This window comes from Oryctolagus cuniculus, chromosome 1, assembly GCF_964237555.1.
Source record: "Oryctolagus cuniculus chromosome 1, mOryCun1.1, whole genome shotgun sequence".
In the NCBI taxonomy this organism is placed as follows: Eukaryota; Metazoa; Chordata; class Mammalia; order Lagomorpha; family Leporidae; genus Oryctolagus; species Oryctolagus cuniculus.
The window spans coordinates 234105454-234130156 of record NC_091432.1 but is presented as its reverse complement, the minus strand read 5'-3'; the positions used below and the strand labels follow the sequence as shown (position 1 = coordinate 234130156).

The following is a 24703-nucleotide window of genomic DNA, read 5'->3' as shown; positions in this document are numbered from 1 at the left end:
ACCGCCGCCCCTGGATCCAGGCTCTCCCTCCAAGCAAGACGCAGCCCTTGAAGCCTTGCATTGAGGACTTGTGCTCACAGCCAGGTGTCTGGACCCGAGGAAAGTTACTTCCAGGCTCACTCTGCTCGTGTAGTGTCCAGCAGGTGGAGTGAAGGCTGCACTTCCCGGCTTGGGCCTGCTGTCCTGGCGTCATTCCTGGTAGCATCCCTCCCTCCCCCTCTCCGAAGAGTCCCAGTTTGGGTTGGAAAACACCGAGGGAGTGATCGCTTACAACCGTTGAGTTCCACTGGTTTGTGTTGGAGAGAGTCCAGTTTTGCAGTGGGAGAATATTTCAGAAATAGGTCCCCCTGTTCCAACGCAGGTCCAAGCCCGTGGCATCCACGGGGAGGGCCAGTGGCATCTGGTTTGATTCCACTTTCTCCGCGGCATCTGCTGCGTCACGTGTGCCGGTCACTCAGGTTGTGAGAGCAACAGATCTAGGAGAGTCGGATCTCGGGAGCAGTCACAGGCAGGGATCTGGCCTAGCCGTTGGATGCTGCTGCGGACGTCGACTTCCCATTTCCTCGTGCGGCGTCCGGGCCCCGGCTGTGCTCCCAGGTCCAACTTCCGCTCATGCACCCTGGTAGACGGTGCTGGTGGATACATAACTGGGTTCCTGCCACCCATGCGGGAGTTTGCAGGGAGTTCATGGAGCCTGGCTCCAGCCTGCCCAGTCCCAGCTGGCGCAGGCAGAGGGGAGCTCGGTCTCCGTCTCTGTCCTTTTCTTTCTTCCTCAAATAAATACAGTAAATTTAAACATTTTAAAAAGAAACAGTTGGGCTGGCATGTGGCGCTGCAGGTTAAGCCATCACCCACAGCAACGCATCCCATATTGGAACACCAGTTCAGGTCCCAGTGGCTCCACTTCTGACCCAGCTCCCTGCTAATACACTTGGAAAAGTAGTAGGAGATGGCCCAAGTGCTTGCTCCCTGCCCTGGATGTGGGAGACCCAGATGCAGCTCCTGGCTCCGGGCTTTGGCCTGGTCCGTACCCGGCAGCTGCAGCCATCTGGGAAGTGAACCAGCAGGCGGGAGATCTCCCTGTTCTGTCTTTCCCTTCCTCTCTGTCACTCTGTTTTGCCCTATTTTTTTTTTTTTTTTTAAGATTTATTTATTTATTTGAAAGGCAGAATTACAGAGAGGCAGAGAGAGAAAGAGAGGTCTTCCAACTGCTGGTTCACTCCCAAAATGGCTGCAGTGGTTGGAGCTGGGCTGATCAGAAGCCAGGAGCCTGGAGCTTCTTCCGGGTCTCCCAGGCAGGTGCGGGGGCCATCTTCTACTGCTTTCCCAGGCCACAGCAGAGAGCTGGATTGGAAGTGGAGCAACCGGGACTTGAACCAACGCCCATATGGGATGCCAGAGCTGTAGACCAGAGCTTGAACCCGCTGAGCCACAGCGCCGGCCCCTCTGCTTTTCAAATAAATAAAATAACACAACAAAAAACTTCCATGTACTCATGCAAGAAGCAGTGCTACTTAGATTTCCTCTCCCCAGCAGCACTGAAGAAGGCCATGGTGACACCATTTTACAGATGAGAGACCGGGGAGCCTGGAGGGTTTCTGTGACTTGTCCAACTGGCATGTGGGAGACCGGGTGGAAGCCACCGCCGGTACTGAATAAACCCTTAGGAAACGGGGAAGTAGCCTGAAAGTATTCCAGAAAACACATTGCGGCCTAAAATCTATTCTAATAGCATAAACACGAATGAACAACAAGAAAGAGGCCACGTTGACACTTCTGCTGCTGGTGCGTGTTTTCTTTTTTTTTGGGGGGGGTGGGGTGGGGGTCAAAGTATCAGGAAAAATCAGCAGTGATATGGTTATCTCTGATAAGATAAAAGATGGTCAGGGGGGCAGTTATAAAGAAGCTTCGATGAATCTCCTATATGCATGTGGGGCCTTGAGATGTTAGCTAATTAAATAGGATGACGCGTTCGTCATCATGATAAGGGAGACATTCAAAAATTAATCTTCCGGGACTTGAAGGTGAAAGTCTGAAATTCACGTCATGTTTAAAGCCATGCAGTCTGCTCGTGTGAAAGTGAGGCGTCCACACGCTTGTGTTTGTGTTTCCCTGTGTGTGAATGCCGTGTGGAAGGAGGCCTGCCTCCGGGCCCACCCTTTCCACGTGGAGCGTTCCCAGGGCCGAGAACTCCAGTCTCTGGGCAGCCTGGCCCCCTGGCTCTAAGCTGTCTAAACACCGGTCATTCCCAGCGTGCGTTTGCCGGGTCTGAGTCTCCCCTGAAGCACAGACTTACCCATCAGCGTCCGCTTGACACCTCGGTCTCCTCGGGCTTCTTAACAAGACACCGTGGACCAAGTGGCTCCTAAACAGCGAGTGCGGACTTCTCGCCGTCCTGGCAGCCGGCACTGTCCGGTGAAGCATCCTGCCTGGTTAAGGTGGCACCTTCCTGCTGGGTCCGCACGTGACAAGGGCACGAATCCCTCACCTTTGTGACCTCCTCCCCTGCCGAAGACCCTGCCTCGTGCTGCCCTCCACGTGGAGGCCGTGATCAGCGTGACGGGTGCATGCACGCGTGTTCAGGCCCGAGCGGTGCCTTCCAAGCTCTCAGACTTCGCGTCCCTGGAGCAGAGCTCTGGGCTCTCCCTTGCCCGCCACAGCCCCCGCTGCAGGAAAGCGCCGTTTTTGACGCAGTGTTGGTCTGGGGTCATCCCTGACCGCTCTCTAAGTCCTCTCAGGCATACTTCGAGTAAACCCCACCTGCCCCGCGGAAGCCGCTGCCTTCTCTCCCTGAACTGTCAAGGTTACCCTGTCGTCTTGGCTGCGGTTCTTGCCTCGCTAACAGGCATTGGTTCAGCAGCCGGAGTGTAAACCCCATCAGGTCAGTCCTGCCCAGAGCTGCCCAGTGGCCTCCGCCACACACGAATAAAATGCACAGTCCTTACCACGGCCGGTGGCACCTGTACCCCCGGCCCTTAGCTCACTCCCAGCCTCATCTCTTTTTTTCTTTTTTTGAAGATTTTTATTTATTTGAAAGGCAGAGTTATAGAGAGGCAGAGAGTGAGAGATTGAGAGAGAGAGGTCTTCCATCCACTGGTTCACTCCCCAAATGTCCTCAATGCCCAGAGCCTGGCTTACCCGAAGCCAGGAGCCAGGAGCTTCTTCTAGGTCTCCCACGCAAGTGTAGGGGCCCAAGCACTTGGGTCATCTCCTGCTGCTTTCCCAGGAGCAGGGAGCTGGATTGGAAGTGGAACAGCCGGGTCCCAAACCAGTGGCCATGTGGGATGCCAGTGTTGCAGGTGGAGGTGTAACCCACTGTGCCACAGCGTCCTGCCCATTTTCTGGTCACTCTTTAAAACCAGTGCCTTGGCTGGCGCCGCAGCTCACTAGGCTAATCCTCTGCCTGTGGCACCGGCACCCTGGGTTCTAGTCCTGGTCGGGGCACTGGATTCTGTCCCGGTTGCTCCTCTTCCAGGCCAGCTCTCTGCTGTGGCCCGGGAGTGCAGTGGAGGATGGCCCAAGTGCTTGGGCCCTGCACCCCATGGGAGACCAGGAGGAAGCACCTGGCTCCTGGCTTCAGATCAGCGTAGTGCGCCGGCCGCAGCGGCCACTGGGGGTGAACCAACGGTAAAGGAAGACCTTTCTCTCTCTCTCTCTCTCTCTCTCACTGTCCACTCTGCCTGTCAAAACAAAACAAAACACCAATGCCTTTCTCTCAGTCCAGGGGGAATTGATAAAACTGGGGGAGTGGGCTTTCTCCCCTTGATGTACTGGGGGCTAACTCAGTTGCCGGCCCAGGCCCAGCTTTGACAAGAACTGTGGTGAGCAGCTTCCTCAGTGCGCTCTCGTGGGCTGTGGGCGCGCTGGGAGGTCCAGAGCCTTGGAGCGGCAGAGGGTTCAGTCGTGAGCCCCGTCCCCGGCAGCTCAGCCTCGGTCAGCCCAGGCGAGGTGCACTGGGCCGCTGTACCCTTTCTGCCGCGCGCCACTTGTGGGCCTGCCCACGTACGGAGACAAGGCTGCCTTGTTGGGGATCCGGTGTCAGTTGTCAGTGGGGTTGGAGTTTGTTGTTGTTGACACATCCCCTGCAGACAGCAGGCGGCTGGCTGACGGTGGAAAAACACTGGGCGGGGACGCGGTGGTGGGCTCCTGACCCCTGGGACTCCCTGGAAGTGTCTTCCTGCAGTGTCCTGGACTGGAGGTCCCCACTTCGTCGGGATGAGTTGGACTGCCTCCGTGCTTCTTGGCCTTCTGAATCTCTTACCTTTGTTGAAAGCCGTGGCAAAACAAACCCAGAGCTTCAGCCAGCAGCTCAGGAAGCCCCAGTAGCCAGTGAGATAACGCCTGGCCCTTTTTTCTAATATTTATTTCTTTATTTGAAAGGCAGAGGCAGAGAGAGATGGATCTTCCATCTGCTGGCTCACTCCCCAAATGGCTGCAGCGGACAGGGCTGGGCCAGGCCGAAGCCAGGAGCCAGGCCCTCCGTCGAGCTCTCCCATGAGGGTGGCAGAGGCTCACGTACTTGGGCCATCTTCCTCTGCTTCCCAGGTGCATCACCAGGGAGCTGGGTCAGAAGCAGGATAGCTGGGACTCGAACCGGCACTCAAGCAGCAGCTTGACCTGCTGCGCCACGACACTGGCCCCAAGGCCTGGGCCTTTAAGGGCCTGTCCCATCGAGCCCCACCTGCCTGCCCCGTTCCTCTGCTTCCAGCTACACAGGGCCTCTGCACGTGCTGCCCCTCCACCCAGAATGCTCCTAGCCTTCTACGTGGTGGACGTCCCTGACGTCCCCAATTACACGAGGGGACCCTAACGATGGGCCTCCCGTGCTCTGAGCTGCTCTGCGCTGCTCTGCGCCCGCCGTGCATCTCAGGCGTGCTCCCGAAGCTCCATGCTGGTGCTCCTGGGGGCAGCCGGGCCCCTCCAGCTGGGACACGGTGAGTGCCATCAGCGGGTGTGCGAGTGTGTCCTCGGAGAATCCCTGCCTTTCCTGTGACACACCTCACACGAGATGCCTCTGCCTTCGATGGTTTCCGCCAGGGCCGGGCCGGGCCGGGCAGCCACTTCAAAGCAGCGTTCAGGGGACACAGAGATGTGGCGCTCAGAGTCCGTGGCTCGGCGCTCAGCCGGGCCTGACCTCCAGGCTGCTTGTCCCTTTGTTGACGTCCTGGACGGCACTGGGACTCCCACTTGGAACATTCCCACAGTGCTTGGCGCTTCCTCGTATTGTTGTATTTTTCTCCAGGCGGGAAATGACCAACCTCAGGCTTTCTCCCAGCAGCCAAATTCCATGCACAAAGCTGCTTGCCGGCTCCCGGTACCCGCCCGGGCCCAGCCCCTGTCTCCGCGGCGCTGGGTGGGTGAGCGGCCTTCCCTTCTCCAGCCTCTTCTGGCACAGAGTGAGCCGGACCGAGGCTTCCCAGCATGCACCAGCACCTTGCGTATGGTGGCGGCTGTCCCTGAAATGCTGCAGACGTTAGCAGCCACAGTGTCACCTGGGGTCTGTGTCGCTTGCCACAGTCCAAGTGTTAGTCCTATGGAACAGATGTCGGTGAGTGGGATTTTTAATCCCAGCAAGGGAGTGAGTTGTTTACCAGAATGCTGCAGCCCCTCTTACTGTGGTGTGGGGGGAGTCCTGGGGTGGGAGCAGTTACTGTTTCTTCAGTGTATTGTATCCAAAGCTTGGAGGTTTATAGGAAAGAGCAGTAAAAGCGGCAACAGTAGCTATTTATTGAGTGACCATTTGTGAACACTTTTTAAAAAATATTTATTTATTTGAAAGGCAAAGTTACAGACAGGCAGAGAGAGAGAGGGAGAAGGAGAGGTCTTCTATCTGTTGGTTCACTTGCCAAATGGCTGGAGCTGTGCCAATCTGAGGCCAGGAGCCAGGAGCTTCTTCCGGGTCTCCCACGTGGGTGCAGGGGCCCAAGGACTTGGGCATCCTCCACTGCTTTCCCAGGCCACAGCAGGGAACTGGATCGGCAGTGCAGCAGCCAGGACTTGAACCGGGGCTCATATGGGATGCTGGCGCTTCAGGCCAGGGCGTTAACCCGCTGCGCCACAGCCCCGGCCGGATGAGCAATTCTTAAGAGAAGGCCGTTCCATTTATCCTACCCCCACCTCAAGCGTCTGTGTTGGGAGTCCCTTTAGGGGCTGTGATTCTTCCCCCCAGGAAGCTTATCAGCATCCTCATCTCAACACCATTCTCTGAAGGAGCTTTCCAGTTCATTTTGAAAGTTCACTATGTCAGTAAATTCGTGTTTGGAACTTGAGATGTGTTTGCTTGTGGAAGTGCCGTTAGGGATGCATTGGCTCCCAGCTGAGAAGTGGCAGAGCCCGACCTGGGCCCAGGCCCAGGAGCTGTGACCTGTCACTCTGAAACTGCCACCAGCAGGTTTCCTGATGTCAAGGGCTTTGCAGACAGTGGGGAAAAGAAGTTCTCGATGCACCTGCACGGCCAGGAGGCTGCAGGGCGAGGGTAGGGGAAGGTGGATGGCAGTGGTCAGCCCTGCCCTCTGAGAGCCCATTTATGGGTTGGAAACCTGGGGTAACCCATTCTAGGGGCTGGGGGCAGTGGGCTGCAGAATTCTCCTATGTTGATTCCTTCATCTGTCTACCTGTTATTCAACAGAGGGTTATTAGGCAGCCATGTATGCCAGGTATTCCACCGTGCTGGGCAGCACCTGCGAAAAGCATTTGATAAGTTGTTTGCTAATTGTGTGTAAAAAGTAAAACTTCATGTAGAAGGAGGCAGTCTAGGCAGGCTCTTGAGCAAAGCCTTGGTTTTGAAGATGCAGGAAGCTCTATGTCTTGTGGAAGGAATGAGGTCATGTCATATCTGGCATTGAAAACTTGCCTGAAGAAAACTGTGACGGTATTTAGTGGGAGAGATACGTGAACTATCTTTGGAATTTATCAAAAGTGTGGAGGGAGGTTCTGGCAGGGGCAGAGGCAGGCCCTGCGTTTGAGTTGGCTGGGTTACCACCTGTTGGGTTCAGTGCGCTCCTGGGGTGCGGGGGGTTGGTCCCTTGTATTTCTGCAGTTTGGTATTGCAGTTTGATTTTGGGGGGAGCTGAGGTTCATGCGTTTGCTCTTTCCTGTCTGATCACTGCGGAGGTGAGAACAGGCGTACTGTTTAGCCACGGGGGGAATTTCACTGACTTTATAAGAAGGATTTCTCTACTAGTAGATCAAAATATGCAGCTTGGCTCTTGCAGAGGTGTGGCTTTGGCTTCCCTCATTTTGCGCATGTTGTCCAGGTTATTCCTCCTCCTTCCAAGCAGGCAGGGCTGCTTCACGCTGGCCCACGCTCCAGAAGCTGTAGTAACGCTGAGTGCCTCTTAAACTTGGGCCTCTTGGTTCTGGTATCCTTTCGGGAATGCTGTCCTCAAATCTTATTCCAGTTCTCTGCTTGGCTCTGTCCACCTTTGTAGAGCAAATCTGACCGCAGCCAGGTATTTGCTCATGTAGTCTCACAGTCTAAGATGGTGCAGGGATGGAGACGGGGTGGTTCTCAAAGGCTTCCTGAGTGTCGGGCAGCCAGCTAAGGAGTCATTGTCATAGCTGAGGACGTGCGGCTAGAATTGTGTCCGCTTAGCAGGAGGAAACAGACAGTACTGTGCTTAACTGGCAAAGCCAAGTGGCAGAGCCAGGATCTGAACCTATGTGTTTGGATTCCGGAACCTATTCTTACCCATTATGCTACAGGGCATTAGAGAAGGAGAGGCAGAGAGACAGAGACGGAGACGGAGACGGAGAGAGAGAGAGAGAGAGAGAGGTCTTCCATTCGCTGGTTCACACCCCAATTGGCTTCAGTGGCTGGAGCTGCACCAATCTGAAGCCAGGAGCCAAGAGCTTCCTCTAGGCTCCCACGCAGGTGCAGGGGCCCAAGGACTTGAGTCATCTTCCACTGCTTTCCCAGGCCACAGCAGAGAGCTGGATTGGAAGTGGAGCAGCTGGGACTCAAACTGGCACCCATATAGGATGCGGGCCCTGCAGGCGGCAGCTTTACCTGCTGTGCCCTGGCACTGGCCCTTGCGAGCTTTTCTGACCTCTAACAGTGGGACTGAAATAAATCTGTGTATCCACCTTGACATTTTCTTCCTTTCTGCCAAGGAGCCTAATGGTTTCTTGAGCTTGTTTTCTACCAGGAAGTCCACGTTCAAGATTTAGGTGGTGTAGCGCCTTCCTACTGCAAAACCGAATGGAATGGAAGAATGGAAGCTGCGGAGTCACTTGCATTTCGATGTTTTATTTGGGTTTCCCCTTGGGGTCACGGTATTGATGAGATCGTCACGTGGTGCACACTGGTCTGATAGTGGCGCCCTTAAATAGAAGGTGTGACGTAAGAGTCCGTTTTTTGAGGCACACCCAGCATTGGCCCACTCTGAATTCCAGCTTTTGGATCACCTCGCTCCCCCTGCTCTCCCAGGGGGAAACGGTATTGAACGTGCCTGGAAAGACAGTCCATTCTCTGAGGCCGCTGTGCCCGGTGAGTAATGAAGTGTCAGAGGAAGCCGGGGAGAGAGCTGCTTATTATAGACGAGCACCGGCCTGGCCGGCAGGGCGGTAACACGCCTTCCTTCTGGTTTCCTCCCTGGGACTGAGAGAGTTTGAGAGGCGGGAGGCTAAGACCTTTTGGAGTGGAGTTCCTCTGGTCCACCTCCTGAGAGTCCAGCAGGACCGCCGCTGGGTGGTTTGGGATGGCCGAGAGATGAGTGCCCTTTCACGCCGGGGACCCAGCAGAAGCAGCTGGGCTCCACTCCGCTGGCGTTAGGATGGGCAATGCCATTGAGAAGCAGAAGCCCCTCAGACGGAGCCCTCTGTGCCCCTGGAAACAAGGTAAGACCGCCCTGCGTCCCACGTCTGGGAAGCACAGAGGCAGCCTCTGTCGGAGCCGTGGCTGCGTCCCAGGGCTGAGACCCCTTCCAGCGCGGTTTAAAGACAGTCAGCAGGCAGCAGTTAGGGAGCAACGGGTTCACATCCTAGCGGACGGGCTGTGCTGGCTGAGGATTCGGTCCAGCTCCGGCTGTTCTGTTCGGTGCAGCATGTGTGTGTGGGCTGAGTTTTTTTCGGTTTTTAAGAAATATACCAAGTCAAAGTTTTGACATCCGGGATTTGAGTCTTGGGACATTTTTGGTTTACAGATGATTAATAACTGCTGTTAGACTCTTCCCAAGAGTCCAGAGTGCTGCTGTGAAAACAAAACAAAGCCTCCTGTTTATCCGTCCTGGCACCCTGACTTCAGGGCACCTACTCTGGTCTCTTGGGGCTGGTGTCGGTGGCAGCGCCGAGGAGGGGGGGGGAGGAGACCAGCGGGACTGCTGAGCTGCACCGGGGCCAGAGGACCCCTCGTTGCCCCCAGCAGTTCAGCTCTGCTGAGCGGCAGGCGGGCTTTAGTAAGCACGGGACTGGAGATGGCGCCTCTGGTACACAGTTTCACCAGGTCCTCCCTCTCCCTGCTGAAAAACATTGTTATGACTTGTAACAAAACGGTTGGCAACGGTATGAGTAGATATGTGTTTGAGAAAAGAAAAAGTAAACAGGAATAAGATGCCTTGCAGTGATAACGGACAGTAGTTGTCTGTAGGGTCTAATTGCAGGATTTATTTTTTGTTTATAAAATGGAAAAGGAGGTGGGGTGTTAATTGACTGTGGTGCCTCCCTTCTGACTTTCCCTGTTCTTCTGTCTGACGCATTAACTTTGAAAAAGACACTCCTTAATTGTCCTTGATCGATCCTGGTTTGAACAAGACAGCTATCAAAGACGCTGGGAAGGGTTTGGAAAATGTGACTGAACCTGTAGGAGATTTTCGTGGGGGACTGCATGTGTGATGATGGCATTGGGCTTTATAGGAGAATGCCACTGTGTAGAAGAGTTACACTGGTTCAGCAAAATAATAAAGATAAATAAACAGGGATCTCAGTGAAGCAAAATAGGATTAAGTGTAACAAGTGTTAAAACCCAGTGTTGGATGTGTGAGGTTCTCTACACTCTCCTGAATGTTTATGCATATACATATTTAAAGGTTTATTTATTTATTTGAAAGGCAGGGTTACAGAGAGGCAGAGGCAGAGAGCAAGAAAGAGAGAGAGACAGAGACAGAGGGAGATCGATCTTCCGTCCACTGGTTCACTCCCCAGATGGCCGCAACAGCTGGAGCTGGGCTGATCCAAAGCCAGGAGCCAGGGCCTTCTTCCGCGTCTCACACGCAAGTACAGGAGCCCAGGGACTTGGGCATCCTCCACTGCTTTCCCAGGCCACAGCAGAGAGCTGGATCAGAAGTGGAGCAGCCGGGACGTGAACTGGTGTTCATATGGGATGCCGGCACTGCAGACCGGGGATTTAACTCACGGCGCCCCAGCACCGGCCCCCTGAATATATTTTTATGTATTTAAAGTAGTATTAGAGATCCAGTTACTGACTGACGCCATGGTACATTTCTCCTTCAGAATGAGCCTGGGCACTAAGCAGACCTGGTGTGCACCAGGCAGCATGCGGCTCCCTGCTGGAGGCACTACTGCCACGTGGCTGGCTGCTCCAGGCACCTGGAAGAACACTGGCTTTGATCCTGTAACTCAGACGTGCCACTCTTTAGCAGTAATCTAATGCATTACTTTTGTATTGTCTCTGTTCTCCTTAGAAAAATGTGAAACTTGATAAAATTTTCATTGGAGGCTGCTGGGTGTACAAAGAAGACAGAACAAAGGCTGTATTTGGTAGCGTTGTGTTCAGTCATTTAGATGAGAGCTGTGGCAGGACTGCTGCGCCCAGGAGGGGCTCTCAGACCCCCAGTGAGGGCTGAAGAGCAGGTGTCCACCTCTTCCCGGGCCCTGCTTGTGCCCCGATCAGTCATCTGAGGACTGAAAGCTGGGTTTTGTGTTTCGAGTCGCCTTACCCAGGAGCCACAGTAACCGGGGTGTGGAAGAGTCCTCTGCAGTTTAGCTGTTTGCTTTTGTCTTTAAGTTGTTTGTATTTTGAAAACGTCTACAATATTTGGAATTGGATTTAAAGACTCCCAGGGACGCCGCTGGCCCTGACCCGATGTGTTTTCCATAGTCCACGTTCAACATGGTTGTGAAATCTTGGTGGAGGAATGACGGCTGCGGGCTGCAGGCGAGCACTAGGGTCGGGGTCCGCCTCAGGGGCAGGTGCGTGGGGAACCACGGCAGGCAGCTGGGACAGCCCTGGTGGCTCCTGACGCCTGCCTGGCTGGTCGCCCCGTGCCAGCAGGTGCTCTGGAGAGAAGCGACTTCTGCACTGAGGAAGGCGAGGCACAGAATACACCCTGCAGGTGACCTCAGGTCGCTGTGGGAAGTGGCAGAACGGTAGTGTGAGAAGCGCGAACCTCTCCCCGGCTGTCACCCTGAAGGGCGTCTGTGCCGCTGGAGAAGCTCGGGGCCACGTTTAAGCAGTGCAGCCAGCGAGGGGGCCGACCTCATATTGTCGCTTACTGTCCTCGTTTCTTTTTTATGAAGAAATCGCTCTCAGGACCCAAAACATAAGAAAATGTTTTCATTGGTTTTATGAAAATGGGGGTTTTCTGTGGTTGATAAATGTGAGGAGAAGGTGTGAAGTGGGGGAAGGCAGCGTCACCCCGTGATCCCCGTCCCGGCCAGCGTTCGTTAGCTCTCAGACTTGCCGTGTGACTGCACAAAGGAATTCTGTGGTCCCAGATGCTCCCCGCCCTCACCTACAGGGCCTTCACGCGACTGCGTCTCCCGTTGCTTATTTTTTTCAAATCCAGGGGGCAGTTTTAAAAGTGTATCTGTTTCCCATCTGATTGTAAACCAGCTCCATGCCGTCTGCCTGGCTCACTGTTCTGTCCTCAGCACTGGTGCAGTGTGTGGCACTTGTGGCCCCTGAGTGCTTCCTGGCCCACGGTGTCCTTGGGCCAGGGCAGAGAGCCTGGTGGTGCCAGGTGTGCGGCAGATGTGCAGTACGTGGTGGCTACGAGGCTGGTGGTTCCCTGGGTGGGTGGGACCTAGACATCTTCCTTCGTAGCCTTTTTCCGTCCAGAAGAGAGGCTTTGGAGAATGGAAGTGGCTACGCCGTCCTCTGCCTCGCAGCTATTCTGATCTACAGAGTCAAGTTATTGGTGATTATTCACGTTGCAAAAGACGGCTTTGCAGAAGCCCCGGCACCCTGCAAAGACTCCCTCACGCAGATGCCCGAGGAAGCCCGGAGGTTCTGCGCTAAACTGAGCTTCTCTGAAATAGACGTGCGGTTCTGTCCTCCCAGAAGGCAGCTGGCTGGCTTCTTTTCTCAGAGATAATTTGAAGGACTGCTTACAGTGTTCATTTTGGATCTTGGGAGTACAACATGGGGAGAAATTTCCTTGGGAATTAAAAATTGCAGCAGTAATTGCAAATTAAAGTGTTATCTCCTTCAAATATCCCAGCAGCTCGGGGCCCTACCAGCCTGGTAAATGGAAATGTTAATAATTTGCATGTTTGTACACAGTGTGGGCGTGAGCGAATGAAATTAACACCCTCAGTGGAGCGCTGACTATAAAAAGCCTCAGCCCACAGCAGGCCTGACTGCGGGGTTTGCGTCGCTGGCAGGGGCTTGGCAGCCGAGGCGGGACTGGGGCCGAGGATCTGCATCGTTTCCACATGCCAGGGGTTCCTCCCTGACGGTGCAACTTTGGAAACGCCTGGATTCCAGCCAGCAAAGGCGTTTAGACTTGCCTCTGCAAGCTAGGTGGTGATGCCCATGGGCCGGGTGGTTAACACTGATGCCCGTGGCCAGGTGAGAGTATGGATCCCGCATGCGCCAGGCCTGTCCCTGATCGTGAAGATTAGTAGGAGCGCTCACTTCAGAGGACTGTTGTGAGAAATGAGATAATTCATGGAAGGGGGCAGTTAGCCCTTAGCATACGGTACGCATGGAATGAGTTAATGGTGCTTCTTGTTGTCATACGTTGCATGGCAGGAAGAGCCCTGTGTTTGCAGGGTCCATGGGCATGATCGTGGGCCTGCCCCTGGCCCAGTCCCAGCCAGGTGTGTGAGTTTGGCTAATTCTTGACCCATTTTCCTTCTCTGGGTTGAAGGGGTCACCTGCCTATAGGTCAAGGTCCCTGTGAAGGCTGTGAGTCCGTGACCATCAGCACTGGTCACTGCTCTCCATCTCAGGACCTCGTTAGAAAGCGTCGGTTCAGCTAAGGAGGTCGCAGGACTGCTTTTCGTGACGTTGGTTTCTGAGAAAATGCTTGCTGTAGGCTCACCAGAACTGATTTACTCTTAGTTATCTGGGTAGCAGACTCGCCAGGAGAGCCCATCGTCCCACGCTGTATACTGTGCCGTTGGAACTTTCTGTCACAGTTTCATGGCGGTTGAAAGTGTGAACTCTGGAGCCCAGGGCCAGGGTGGAGCCCTTGTTTGCTTTCTGGTTGGCTGGCCTCGGACACGTTTCGGAATTCATCCGTGACTGGCGCCCCCCCTCCCGGGCTGGGAGCATCCCGGGCTGGCATGGGCATCGAGGAAAGTGGACATGGAAGGTGGCCTCAGTAAGTGCCTACTTAGTGTTTGGTATTATTTTTAGGTCAAGTGCAGAGTAAATACATTTTACTTTGGTTGAAACGATGTTACAGGTTAAAGGAAAAATTGACAAAATGAGAAGAAGGACACGCACACGAGTGTGTAAGCCTGACGGACCTGCTGCGGGGAGCGAGCCGTTTGGGTGGCGCTGGTTCTCCCCGGAGCTGCTGCTGTGTGCGCCCGTTCTGTGTGCGGTTGTGGTCTTGTGCAGATAGTGCTGTTTGTCTCCCTTGGATTTCATGCTCCTGTGTGGTCGTCATAGCTGCTGTAATGACCGTGGCATGCCACCGTGTCACTGTCACTGTCCCATAACTCACGCAGTCCTCCACCTGCTGGGGATGGGAAATTCTTTTCCCTCATTTGCCGGTGAGGCTTCATTAACATAGCTTTGTGATTCCGTTGGATGATTTCCTTAGAATCTGTTCCCAATATAAAGTCCCTGCTCCAGGAATATAGGAATAACTTTAAGCATCTTGCCATGTTTCCAGCAGGGAGGCACATGTTAACATTTTCATGCATGGTGCATGCATTTCCCAGTGAGTCCCGAGCACATCAGCACTGAATCTTGTTCTAGGAAACGTAATTACGCTTGCTAATGCCAGAGCCGTGAGTTACCTGACGGCATGGGGCCCAGGGGAAGGTGTGGGAAGTTCAAAACCGTGATCAATGCTCAGGATCCGTTTTTACTGTGAAATTCTGTTTCCCACAGCCTTCTGCCCTGGGCCCAACTGACCTTCTTCGAGTGCTGTTTCTTCCAGAGACGTGGGGCTTTATGTTAGGGAACCCATTCGCCATCGCAGCTTTTTGTCCTCTGCCTCACGCGGCGCAGCGACTGTTGAGTACTTCAATGTCTTCACATGACCGAGGCAGTGTGAGCCCGAGTGTTACTAACCTGGTTAGTGTCGTGCTCGCTGTGGGCAGCGTGCCTGGTGACCCAGCCCTGCCTCCAGCTGCTGCTATCCAAGGCTGCCTTGCCTGCGTGTGTCAATGCCACCAGCTCCCTTGTTGTTAAAATAGAGGGGTTGTGGCCGGCGCCGCGGCTCACTAGGCTAATCCTCCGCCTAGCGGCGCCGGCACACCGGGTTCTAGTCCCGGTCGGGGCGCCGGATTCTGTCCCGGTTGCCCCTCTTCCAGGCCAGCCCTCTGCTGTGGCCCGGGAGTGCAGTGGAGGATGGCCCAGGTGCTTGGGCCCTGCACCCCATGGGAGACCAGGAAAAGCACCTGGCTCCTGGCTCCTGCCATCGGATCAGCGCGGTGCGCCGGCCGCAGCGCGCCTACCGCGGCGGCCATTGGAGGGTGAACGAACGGCAAAGGAAGACCTTTCTCTCTGTCTCTCTCTCACTGTCCACTCTGCCTGTCAAAAAAAAAAAAAAAAAAAAAAAAAAAAAAAATAGAGGGGTTGCTACCAAACAGCTGGTTGTGAGGGCAGTTTGACTTAGCAGGTGTAGAGGTTCAGGGTATTAAAAAAAAAAAAAAGGCAGAATGGATGAAGATACAATACGCTGTACATATGTCTGCTTGGTCATCAGTAAGGTTCCAGGCCAGTTTTTTATGTAATCATAAGGAAATTTAGGGTAGAGCAAGTTTTAAATGTTTTTTTTTTTTTTTTTTTTTTTTTGACAGGCAGAGTGGACAGTGAGAGAGAGAGACAGAGAGAAAGGTCTTCCTTTTGTCGTTGGTTCACCCTGCAATGGCCGTCACGGCCGGCGCGCTGCGGCCTGAGCACCACGCTGATCCGATGGCAGGAGCCAGGAGCCAGGTGCTTTTCCTGGTCTCCCATGGGGTGCAGGGCCCAAGCACCTGGGCCATCCTCCACTGCACTCCCTGGCCACAGCAGAGGGCTGGCCTGGAAGAGGGGCAACCGGGACAGAATCCGGTGCCCCGACCGGGACTAGAACCCGGTGTGCCGGCGCCGCTAGGCGGAGGATTAGCCTAGTGAGCCGCGGCGCCAGCAAAATGTAAAAGGTTCTTTAACATGCTTTTGTTTTTTAAAAATTTATTTATTTATTTGAGAGGCAGAGGTCCAGAGAGACAGAGGAAAGAGAGAGAGAGAGAGAATCTTTATCCATTGTTCACTCCCCAAATGGCCTCAGTGGCTGGAACTGTGCCGATCCAAAGCCAGGAGCCAGGAGCTTCTTCTGGGTCTCCCATGTGGGTGCAGGGGGCCAAGGACTTGGGCCATCCTCCACTGCTTTCCCAGGCCACAGCAGAGAGCTGGATCGGAAGAGGAACAGCCAGGACTGGAACCAGCGCCCATATGAGATGCCGGCACTGCAGGCGGTGGCTTTACGCACTGTGCCACAGTGCTGGCCCCTAACATGCTTTTAGAATTACAGACATCTTGAGCTAGAAGGGTAAACAATCTCCTAAAATGACTCCATAATTTTACTAATGAAGAAATTGAGGCTTGGCAGAGTGAGGTAGCCTGTCTGGTGTCCTGCAGCTAGTCTGTGGCTTCGGGTCTGTATGTTAGGATAGCAGTTACACAATGACATAGTAGTGATGTATTTAGTACAATTTATAATATGTATTTTATATTTGCATGTTATAGAATATGCATTCAATACATTGTATGTATGTTATGTATTACCTATCATGTGCATTATGTAATACAATAATACGTGTGACAGTGATACAGTAGCAATCTGTTGGAATGTGGTGTTGCCTGATGAGATTCGGAGGCTTTGAGTATTTCCTCCTTCCCCAGTAAGCGGGACGCTACGCTGATGTTACCGTACAGCACTGCTGTGTGCCCGTCCTGGCATGAAAAGATCTGCGTGCATTACAGGCTCCATTGGTGAGCAGTTAACATGTAACTCAAGTCTCCCATAAATTGGATTTTTATTAAGCGAAAGAGAGAGACAGAGATGTAGGAAATGGAAGCCATCAGTGTAAAAGAATTTTTTCTCGTGAGAAGTGTGGGGTGTTGTTTTGGGTGTGGGCAAGAAAAGGGAAGGAAACCTGCTCTGTCATCAGATATCTCCAGATTTAGAACAATATCTGTCCCTGGCCATTGGCGCCAGCGTGTGCTTCACCCTGGGAGCATGTGTACAATGCATTGCCGTGTTTGGCTACTTCTTTTCCAGCTGCGTAGAGGTTGTCACCAGGATTTAAGCTAATAGCAATGGCCGGTGGCCACTTCCTGTCTGATTACCTCCTGAGTTACTTTCCATGGAACGCAGGTGAAGCGCTTACTCTCAGAAAAGCCCTGGTGACTGTTTCAGGCGACCTTTCACACCACACTGAGGAGTTTGCCCAGGTCAGAGGTCAGTAAGTTTCTTAAAGGGCCAGGTAGTGAATGTTCTAGGCTTTGCAGGGCTAAGAAGCAAGATCAAGACTATTATGTAGATACTTAAACCGGGTAAAGTAAAATCACTGACAGTGATGAAAGCAGCAGCCTGCGCAGCAGACAGGTGACAGATGGGAAGTGGGCTGTAGGTCGGGGTTGCCGGCTCCTGACTGACAGCCCTCTTTGGGTTGGGTGTTGTCAGTAGTCATCCTTAGTCTGGAAACCGGGTCATCAGGAGTCCCAGAAGGTCAAAGAATCTTCTGATTTTTCAGGTCAGAAGAGACTTAAATATCATCCTCCCAGCTGCCTCTTTCTCTTTCTGTTTTAAAAAAGATTCATTTATATGAAAGGCAGAGTGACAGAGTGAGAGAGGGGGAAACCCCTGGAGCTTCCCTCCATCCACTGGTTCACTCCCCAAATGGCCTCAGTAGCCGGGGCTGAGCCAAACTGAAGCTGGAGCCAAGAGCTCCATTCGGGTCTCCCATGTGGTTGGCAGGGACTCAAGCATGTGGGCCGTTACCTGCCGCCCCGCAGGCGCATCAGCAGGGGGTGGACCTGAAGCAGAGTGGCCGGGACTCTGACCAGCACCTGGTGTGGGATGCGAGTGCCCTGAGCGATGGTTTCACCCGTGAGCCGCATCCCCACCCCTCATTCTTGCAGTGGGGTTTGTGTAGCTGGACTTCCTGGTTTCTAGTCTGCCACACATACGCAGGCCTTCATCTGTTACACGCTTCTTCTCATCACTACAGTGGGGGAGAACAGGTGAGGGAGGGTTGAAGCCTCTGATGCAATTCACTGTACGAACTTTGAATATTTTCCCTTTACCATAAGTGGGACGCTGTGCTAAAAAAATTCCATTGCTGGCTGGCGCCACGGCTCAATAGGCTAATCCTCTGCCTGCGGCACCAGAACCCCAGGTTCTAGTTCCGGTTGGGGCGCTGGTTCTGTCCCGGTTGCCCCTCTTCCAGGCCAGCTCTCTGCTGTGGCCAGGGAGTGCAGTGGAGGATGGCCCAAGTGCTTGGGCCCTGCACCCGCATGGGAGACCAGGAGAAACACCTGGCTCCTGGCTTCGGATTGGCACGGTGCGCCGGCCGCAGCGGCCATTGGAGGGTGAACCAATGGTAAAAGGAAGACCTTTCTCTCTGTCTCTCTCTTACTGCCCACTCTGCCTGTCAAAAAAAAAAAAAAAAATCCATTGCTTCTATGATTGTTCACTCAGTGCGAGGTGGATGCTAGTTATCGGAGGAGTCCTGTCAGGCACTGTTCTAGGTGTATCTAAAGAAATGCAAACATTGCTGCTCTCTAGAGTCTGTGCAGAGACAACCAAACCACAGTCTGCTAGGTGGCAGCTGTCATAGTGAAGGCAGGGAAGGGGCAGGAGATGCGGGGCCGGGGAGGGGTCGTTGTACATGGGTGGGTGGGTGGCACGTGCTGCAGGTGTCTGGATACGAGGACAGGAGGATGTGAGGGTGATCTGACTGTGACGTCTCTCACCCCGCTGATCGCCAGGGTTGAGCTGGCTGAACTGGCTGGCCAGGAGGGTGTCCCCTTCCTCCCTCACCGCTCCACGTGCATGCCTCCCGAAGTCCCCTGCTAGGACCTGCAAACAAGTTCTCAAGGGCAGGACAGGAGAAGGGAGAGCCAGTGCAGTGGGTGGGCACAGAGTGACGCTTGTTTGAGGAAGCCCGTGATGCCACAGTGGCTGGCGCGGAGTAGACTGGAGACGGCGAGAGCAGCTCACTCGTCTAGAGGATGAGTGTTGGGGCCTGAGCATCGAGAGGGCTGGCATCATAAACGGAAGCGAGAAGAGAAGTGGCGAGCAACCGAGCAGGCCGTGGAGCAGACGCGGAGCCGGTCAGGAGCTGCGCTGGGTACAGACTGAGTTAGGGACCTACTGGAGGGTGGCCACTGAGCCCCTGAGTATAAAAATTCAGATCCTGGAAGAGATGTATAGGCTTTTTTTGAGTCATTGACATAAAGATGATGTTTAAATGGAACTGGATGGATGGGTTTGCCAGGGAAGTGGGTGGCAGACCAGGGACTGGGCCCAGCCTGGGGTCCTGCGGCAGGAAGAGGAAGAGATGGGGGAGAATCAGTGGAGACCAGAAAGCCGTCCAGGGAGGCAGGAGAGGGGCCAGGCTCCCAGCAGCCAGAGGAGTGCTCCGGGGAGGAGGGAGAGGGGGGCGGTGAGGCAGGTGCTGCCGGGCTGAGGTCACAGGAGGACTGAGACCTGACATGGGAGCTGGCGGAGTTCCAGGGGAGTCTCAGGGTCACCGAGTGTCAGAGAAGAGTTAGCCTCGGGGGGGGGGGGGTAGACGGTTCCCTGGGGGGTTTGCTCAAGGGGAGCAGAGACCCAAGGTGGCGGTTGTTGAGGGTGAAGTTACAGCAAGACTGAGAGCTGATGGGATTGATCCTGGAGCAGGGGAGTGGCTGGACAAGAGAGGCGTCCCGATCACCCTGGCGGCTTCGCTGAGCCGCGTTCCAGCAGTCAGATGCTGCCGAAGGTCACACCAGGACGTAGTGCGCTCACGCAGCAGCCAGGCCGTTAGTGTCTGCTCTGCAGTCGGCAGTTTAGGCTGGGCCACGGGGCTCCTGCTTGGCTGGGTTACTCACCTGGCGGCTGGCAGGCTTCCCGGAGAGTGGACGGCATGCAGGGCCTCCCGAGGCCTGGAACCAGCACAGGATCTCCTCCAATCCACTTCATGAGTTAAAGCAAGTGACAGGCCGGCCCCGGTCCAAGACAGGAGAGGCAGTCCCTCTCCCTGGCCCCACCTCTCATCGGAGAGTGGTGAGCCGCTTTGCGGAGAGGACTGGATCCGAGGAGGGGAGAGCTTGGTGGTCGTTTTGCAAGCAGTCTGCCCCAGCTCTCCCTGGAACAGAGCTGTGTGGTGGGTGGTTTTATCTTCATTTCACAGGGGAGAGCAGTGAGTGTCGGAGTGGGGACCCAGACCTGGTCTCTGACGTCGGTGTCCCCTTCTCCCTCCACCTTCCCCACAGCCCGGGGGCCACTCCCTCTCTCCTTGTCAGGCGTGGGAGCGATGCGCTCCGAGGTGATTATTATCTCATAATTAGAATGGACGGAGAGAGGCGATTATCTTGTTGTGGCCTGCGTGCTTACTGTGTGGGAACTGGACAGCTGTATTTATTAGAATCCCAGTGAGGTCCCAGTGGTGTGTTTAATTAGGGTTTTTATTGAGACAGATCCATGTCTCCGCTCTCAGCTGACCCCTCAGTGTCTGTCCTCTGATAGTCTGTCCACTTGTCCTGGGCCAGCTGCCTCCCCTGTCCGGCCTCCTGGCCTTCTGACTTGGGTGTCTGCCTTTTTCCTGGCCTGGTTTTCTGTTTGGCCCGGGAGCACCCTGCCTGTAGCCCAGGTTAACCTCCTCTGCCAGGTCCTCCTGCCTTTGGAGCCTGTCCGTCGTAGCCTCTGCGTCCTCGGTGAATTGGGCCTCAAGTGTCCCAAGGGCAGGAAATCTGAATCAGCATCCTTCCTCCTGAGAACACTTCTGCACTCTGCTGGGCCCCTCTGAGTGGCCTGGGGCGGGTTGTCTCCCCACATGTGCCAGAATCCCAGAAAAGTCAGTCCCCCGGGTCATTCAGGTCTGTTATGTCCACTTTGAAGTGCGTGGCCTAGGTATGGAGGCCATGGTGTGTCCTAGGTCCCTACAGGGTGCTGCCGGGGCTGCAGCCTTCTCTGTGGCCCCTGCTCTGGGTGTCAGCACCTCGTTGGTCCCTGCCATGGAGCAGCTGCCGGCCCCTTGACTCACTAGGAAAGCAGCGGGAGGGGCGCTGGTCCTCTGTCGACTCCGCACACCCAGAAAGCATGCCGTTGGGCTGGACAGCAAGGACCCCGGGGAATGTGTGTTTTAAAGCTCCCTGTAGGGAGAGGGAGTGGACCAGGGAGTGGCTAGGTTAATCAAGCATTTTGAGTCTCTGTGACCTTGCTCTTCTAAGGAGCCTGGGAGCTTTGCCCCTTCTTCAGGCTCCTGGGATGGCGTCCCCGCAAGCTGAGTGTCGGGGAGGGCTAAGGGGGGCTGGCTGGCGAGCTCCCCGAGAGAAGCCTGTGCAGGCAGGCTGCTGTCTGCCACGGTTCCTGCCAGCTGGTGTTTCGGCATGAGATTCTGGATCCAGAGTTGGTCTTTGTTTTCCTGTTCATTCCAGTAAGAGTAAATGGTCCTAGTGCTTACTTTTTCGTGTAACCTTGGGGCAGTTACTTGATTTCTCTCAGCCTCAACTTACTTGTCTGTGAGATGAAGGCAGCTCACTAAACCCCCTCCTGAGAGGAGCGAGCGCGAGCGCAGGGCAGCGCTTGGCGTCGAGTGAGCGCTGTGATCATTATTGTGTAACGCTTGGTGTGCTTGTGTTATACCTCGTTGGCCAAAGGTTTTTCTTCTGCGCTTGCTCTGCACTTCAGGATTTGTCCTTGTAGTATTGGCTGAGTCATTCCTGCTGCGTGTGTATTCATCGGGCACCTACTGTGGGCAAGGCCTGGCCAACTGCTCCTCCTCTGCCCAGGCTGTGGTGAGCTGCTCATTTCTCGGTGGTGCTGATCGAGCGCTGAGAGCCGCGGCGTCCTGAGCACCTGCTTCTGTAGGGCGTCTCCCTGGGGTCATCCTGCCACGTCCGGGCTTGGAGAGCACAGTGCGGTCACCTGTGATGTGCGCCCCGCAGCAGGGCTCGGGTCTTAGCTGTCACAGGTCACCTTCCGGCTCTGTCACTCCCATGAAGGCACTCAAAAGAAAGGAAATGTGTGTTTTCATGAGTTTTTGAGGCACCCTCCTTTTCTTTTTTAAAACCCTTTCAAAGTGTAAAGAATGCCGTGTTGGTTCTGGTTCGGGAGCAAGCCTCGGTCCGCGTGAGCGCGCTGGCAGGGGCCTCTGCGGTGACCAGCAGTCCCGCCCCCTGGTGCGGGAGCCTCAGCGTGGTCCCCTTCGGTGGGGAAGGGCGGTAGGCACGCTTCTGCCCTGTGTCTCTCTTGGGCCCTGTGCTCTGGAGAGAACAGACGCTTTCTGGCTACGCTGTGAGGAGCTGAGGCCTCTGGCCAGGGCGTGTGGTGACTGAATGGCTTCCCCGGTCATGGCAGGCCTCAGGTGACTGCAGCCACGGCTGACCTCTAGACTGAGGACGCGTCGTGAGCCACCTTGGGCCGGAAGCACTGGCTTCACGGTGAGGTGGGATCCTGCGCAGTGAAAGGCAGCAGTGAGGAGTTTTAGAGAACGCCTGCTCGTGCACAGTTTAATCTTTACTTTTTTTTTTCCAAATTCTATTCTATTAGAAAAAACTTACTATTTTTAGTTTAGTGGCTTTTTTTTTTTTTTTTTTTTTTTTGGACAGGCAGAGTAGACAGTGAGAGAGAGAGACAGAGAGAAAGGTCTTCCTTTTCCGTTGGTTCACCCCTCAATGGCCGCTGCAGCCAGCATACCTCACTGATCCGAAGGCAGGAGCCAGGTGCTTCTCCTGGTCTCCCATGCGGGTGCAGGGCCCAAGCACTTGGGCCATCCTCCACTGCACTCCCGGGCCACAGCAGAGAGCTGGCCTGGAAGAGGAGCAATTGGGACAGAATCTGGTGCCCCGACTGGGACTAGAACCTGGTGTGCTGGCGCTGCAGGTGGAGGATTAGCCTAGTGGGCCGTGACGCCGGCCCTATTTTTAGTTTTTAAAAAATATTTATGTATTTGAAAGGCAGAGGACACAGAGAAAGATTGATCTTCATCCACTGGTTCACTCCCCAAATGGCCACTACATCCAGAACTCAGCGAGGCCAAAGCCAGGAGCTGAAAGCTCCATCCGGGTTTATTGTGTGTTAACATCGGCCCAAGTACTTTGGCCATCTTCTGCTGCTTTGATTAGCAGGGAGCTGGGTGGGAAGTGGAATAGCTAGGACTCCAACTCCAACCGGCACTCCAGTGTGGGGTGCCGGCTTCACAGCAGCTGCTTAACCTGCTGTGCCAGGTGCTGGTGCTGGCCTCTTTATTTTTGAGAGGCAAGGAGACACTGAGAGACAGAGATCTATCAGCTGATTCGCTTCACAGGTAACTGCAGCAGCCAGGGCTGGGCCAGGCTGAAGCCAGGAGCTAAGAGCTCAACCCCGGATGGCAGGAACCCAAGTGCTTGAGCCATCACCGTTGCCTCCCACGCTGTGTGCTAGCAGGAAGCTAGAACTGGGAGTGGAGCTGGCACTTGAACCCAGGCATGTGGGGTTCCCTAGCAGACACCCACCTGTGTAATTGGTTCATTTGGGGTTTTATTTTTTTTTTAAAGATCTATTTATTAATTTGAAAGAGTTACAGAAAAGCAGAGACAGACACAGACACACACACACACACACACACACACACCTTCCATCCACTGGTTCACTCTCCCAGATGTCTACAACAGCCAGTGCTGGGCCGATCCAAAGCCAGGAGCCAGGGGCTTCTTCCCGGGCTCCCATGCAGGTGCAGGGGCACAAGTACTTGGGCCGTCTGCTGCTTTCCCAGGCACATTAGCAGGGAGCTGGATTGGAAGTGGAGCAGCCAGGACTCGAACCAGCTCCCATATGGGATGTTGGCACTGCAGGCGGCAGCTTTACCAGCTACTCCACAGTGCCAGCCCTTGGAGTTCTATCTTGGTTTTTGGGCCCTTTACTGGTAAGTGTGTGAGCCAGTTATACACGTTAGCACGTCTGTTCTAGGGTGGATGGGGGAGCACCTGAGCTACAGCTCTTCTGGATGAACCAGCATTGGTGGACACCACCCAGTCCCCCCAGTGACCCCCAGCGAGGTCAGGATGGGGTCAGGTGTCTGGTTTGATCCAGCCGCGTTTCCGGCTCCCCTCAGCTCTCACTGAAGTCTGCTGTGGCGCTTTGCTGCAGGACAGCGACGTGCCTGTGCGCCGTGGAGAGCTTTCGCGGTCACACCAGATAGCTCCAGATGGCTTTGCTCTTCTCCCAGTTTGCCCAGAGGTCCTTCTGTACTCAATGGCCCGTCCAAGGGCAGCCGGCCATTGACCTGTGTAGATGGCCTGCTTTGGAAACACGAGCTAGGCCAATTGGTCCTGGTTCAGGAATTTGAACCAGAACTTGGAGAGAAGTTCTGATCACTGGTGTGCATTTGAGCTAGACTCCTGCAGAGTTGGGGGCAGCCAGCCACAATGCGCTTCCAAGGAAAGGGAGGAGTAGCTCAAAGCAACACATTTCATGCATTTATTTAACAAGCTTAGATTTGGCCCCTTCTGTGTGCCAGGCCTACTCATTGAGGTTAGAGATCTCCTCACGGGGAAAATAGACAAGCTCTATCCATTAGTAAATTAGATGTACAGGAATTGTGCGAGAAGGTGGTAAGAGCTGTGGGAAGCTGGGAACAGGCAGCAGGAGTTTCAGGGACCCCGGGGACCAGGCTTGCACAGGGTGGAGGGCCGCAGCCTCTGTGAGAATGGGGCTCAGGTGCAGGAGTCCAGGGAGAGCAAGGGGCCGGCTTGGCTCAGCAGAGTGGGCGTCTCAGCCTGGAGGGCCGTTGCAAAGGCTGAGAGAAAGGCCAGTGACTGCAGTGTTGAGCAGAGCTGAGAACAGCAGAGTCAGGTTGCAGAGGCGCTGTCTGCTGTGTGAGTGAGAGGACCCCAGGAAGAGGCAAGGGAGCCGTTCCCGGGGGCAACAGGAGAGGTGCTGGGAGGTGAGCGTTAGAGCCAATAGAATTTCCTGATGATCGTGAAAGAAAAAGAATTAAGGAGGGGCCTGCGCTGTGGCGTAGTGGTCCAAGCCTGCACTCAAGGTGCCGGCATCCCATATGGGCGCCGGTTCGTGCCCAGCTCTCTGCTGCAGCCTGGGAGAGCAGTGGAAGATGGCCCAAGTGCTTGGACCGCTGCACCTGCATGGGAGATCCGGAGGAAGCGCCTGGCTCC

At 54.7% G+C, this 24703-nt stretch overlaps 1 protein-coding gene and 1 long non-coding RNA gene across 2 annotated transcripts in view; one reads left to right on the top strand and one right to left on the bottom strand.

The window, feature by feature from the left end:
* The window catches only part of RAPGEF1 (Rap guanine nucleotide exchange factor 1), a 138967-nt gene that overhangs the window by 15761 nt on the left and 98503 nt on the right, over positions 1-24703 (top strand). The gene's annotated exons all lie outside the window — the stretch shown is intronic.
* On the bottom strand, positions 15012-19884 carry LOC138845471 (uncharacterized). Its single transcript, XR_011382760.1, has 2 exons — positions 19439-19884; positions 15012-17568 (listed from the first exon to the last, which is right to left on the bottom strand). It is a non-coding gene; the product is annotated as an uncharacterized lncRNA (long non-coding RNA).